Here is a 3565-nt window from a genome sequence, read left to right as displayed (position 1 = left end):
GGTAGGTGACAGACACTTGAGGTGAGACAGTGCAGATGGATGCAGGAAGGGTTAGCGATCATGTATGATAACAGATGACAGAGTAGCAGGTGCATACAGGAGAGATCAACCCAGTGCAGGAAATAGTAGCAGTAGCCTCAAGAGCTAGCAATCTAGTTATGCAGATGTAAAAGACAGTCCTTGCTATGCAGAGCTAAATAGTGTAAGCCTAGTACAAGTCTATAGAGATTTCCCCTGTGGGGTACTTAGCACTAATAGCGATAGCCGAAGGATCGCTCAGGAGATGCGGATGATCCAGTAGCAGGATGCAGGGATCAGCGCAGCGAGGTTCGTCAGCGAGGAGAGCTTGCAAGCATGGAAGCTTCAAGCAAGATTAGTATCCAGGTACTGGTGTTTGAAATAACACATGTGAGTGAGAACCGACGCCCTAAATAGCCATCTAGTCCGGCGCTGGGTGATGACAGCTTCAGCCTTAAAAGGAAACACACCTATATGTGTTTCTTCTGTCTAGGTAGATGGAAATCACCCGGAATAAATGTGATAGGAGGCACTGAGAGTGCCAGAACCTTACAGTATGCCACCAGAATAAAATTAAAATAAAACAATCCACATTAATTTGAAGTGCAGACTTTCAGCTTTAATTCAAGGGGTTGAAAATAAATATCAAGTACAAATTTTAGAAACTGCAACCATTTTATTCAGTCCCCCCATTTTTAGAGGCTCAATTGTAATTGGACAAAGGAATATAATCATAAATAAATGTTCATTTTTAATATTTTGTTGGGAATCCTTTATTGGCAATGACTGCCTGAGGTCTGGAACCCATGGACATTACCAAAGACTTGGTTTTCTCCTTTCTGATGCTTTGCCAGGCTCTAACTGCAGCTGTCTCCAGTTGTTCTTTGTTTGTGAGTCTTTCTGCCTTTGGTTTTGCCTTCAGCAAATTAAATGCATGCTCAATTGGTTTGAGATCAGGTGATTGACTCGGCCATTGCAGTATATTCCACTTCTTTTCCTTCAAAAGCTCCTGGGTTGCTTTTGCAGTGTGTTTTGGATCATTGTCCATCTGTACTGTGAAGGGCCGTCCAATAAACCTTGCTGCATTTGGCTGAATCTGGGCTGACAGTATATCTCTAAACACTGCAGAATTCACCCGGCTGCTTCTGTCTTCCGTCACATCATCAATAAACACCAATAACCCAGTGCCACTGGAAGCCACGCATTCCCATGCCATCACTCTGCCTCCACCATGTTTTACAGATGACGATGTGTGCATTGGATCCTGAGCTGTTCCAAGCCTTCTCCACACTTTTTTCTTCCTGTAATTCTGGTACAGATTATTCTTAGTTTGATCCGCCCAAAGAATTATTTTCCAGAACTGGTTTGGCTTTTTTTAGATGTTTTTTGGCAAAGTCTAATCTGGCTTTTCTATTCTTGGGGCTTATGAATGGTTTACACCTTGTGGTGAACCCTCTGTAATTGCTCTCGTGAAGACTTCTCTTGATTTTATACTTTGACAAATAAATAATACGCCCACCTCCTGGAGAGTGTCCTTCAGCCCCCGTTCACATAGAGGCGACCTGTGAGGCGACCTGGTCGCCTCACAGGTCGCCGCAGGTCGCCTTCCATAGGGAAGCTGCGGACCCGTTCTAATAGGAGCGACACAAGTCGCTCCGACTTAGAAAAAGGGTCCGGAGCTTCTTTGGGGCGACCAGGAGGCGACCGCCATAGACTTCAATGTTATGAAGTCCGTGGCGGCCGCTCCGAGGTCGCGGCGCGCTGCTCGCACCGCGATCTCGGAGGTTGCCACCCGAAGTCGGATCACCCCTATGTGAACGGGGGCTAACTTGTCTGGATGTTGTGAATGGGTTTTTCTTTACAATAGAGAGTATCCTGTGATCATCCACCACTGTTGTCTTCTGTGGACATCCAGGCTTTTTTATGTTGCTGAGCTCACCAGTGCGTTCTTCTTTCCTCAGAATGCTGATGATTTTGCCACCCCCACTGTTGCTGCTATCTCTCTGGTAGATTTGTTTCATTTTTGAAGCCTTACAACGGCCTGTTTCACTTGCATGGACAGCTCCTTTGAACGCATGATGTAGGCTCACAGGAATAGAATCCAAATGCAAATACCACACTTAGAATCAACGCCAGAGCTTTTACCTGTTTAATAATGAAGAAATAATGAAGGAGTAGCCCACACCTGGCCATGAAACAGCTTTTGATTCAATTGTCCAAATGCTTTTGGTCCCTAAAAAAGGGGATGGCTATTCTTAAGAGTTGTGATTCCTAAACCCTTCCTCCGATTTGGATGTACATACCCTTTAAATTAAACCTGAGAGTGTGAACTTTCAGCCAACATCCATTATATATCTATAGCTTGAATATGTTTTGGTAAATGCCTGAAAAAAACTAAAATTGTCCCTGTGTCCAAATGTACAGTTGTGTTCAAAATTATTCAACCCCCAATGCTGTAAAGGGTTTTAGGGAATTTAGTGTACATTTGAAATTGTAATCAGAATGAAATCCTACAAGGACTTCTTAAAGAACCATATGCAACTAAAATGACATCAATTGGTTTTGTAATACAGTAGAAAATGTTTCTTTTGTGAATTCTTCATTGACACAATTATTCAACCCCTTAAGGACTACCACTCTGAAGAACAGAGGTTCATTGAAGTGTTTTCAATCGGGTATTGAAAACACCTATGGATGTCAGGGAGCAGCAATAAAGCCTAATAAGCACCAACTAGGCAGCTTTAAAATGACTGTGATACTCAGCTCCTTCTAGACATTTACTAGTGTGGTTACAAACATGGTGAAGTCAAGAGAATGGTCCAGGAAGACGAGAGAAGAGGTGATTACTCTTCACAGGAAGGGCAATGGCTATAAGAAGATTGCAAAGATGTTAAACATACCAAGAGACACCATAGGAAGCATCATTCGCAAATTCAAGGCAAAAGGCACTGTTGAAACGCTACCTGGTCGTGGCAGAAAGAAGATGCTGACTTCAACTGCTGTGCGCTACCTGAAGCGTAGAGTGGAGAAAAGTCCCCTTGTGACTGCTGAGGAACTGAGAAAAGATTTGTCAGATGTGGGTACTGAAGTTTCTGCTCAGACAATACGGCGCACACTGCGTAATGAAGGCCTCCATGCCAGAACTCCCAGGCGCACCCCCTTGCTGTCTCCAAAGAATAAGAAGAGTCGACTGCAGTATGCCAAAAGTCATGTCGACAAACCACAGAAGTTTTGGGATAGTGTTCTGTGGACTGATGAAACAAAATTAAAACTGTTTGGGCCCATGGATCAACGCTATGTTTGGAGGAGGCCTATGAAGAAAAGAACACCTTGCCTACTGTGAAGCATGGCGGGGGGGTCAATCATGCTTTGGGGCTGTTTTGCTTCTGCAGGTACAGGGAAGCTTCAGCGTGTGCAAGGTACCATGAATTCTCTTCAGTACCAGGAGATATTGGATGACAATGTGATGCAGTCCGTCACAAACCTGAGGCTTGGGAGATGTTGGACCTTTCAACAGGACAATGATCCCAAGCATACCTCCAAGTCC

The sequence above is a fragment of the Pelophylax lessonae genome, assembly GCF_965119305.1.
Source record: "Pelophylax lessonae genome assembly, chromosome: 4".
Classification (NCBI taxonomy): Eukaryota; Metazoa; Chordata; class Amphibia; order Anura; family Ranidae; genus Pelophylax; species Pelophylax lessonae.
This window is presented reverse-complemented; position numbering follows the sequence as displayed.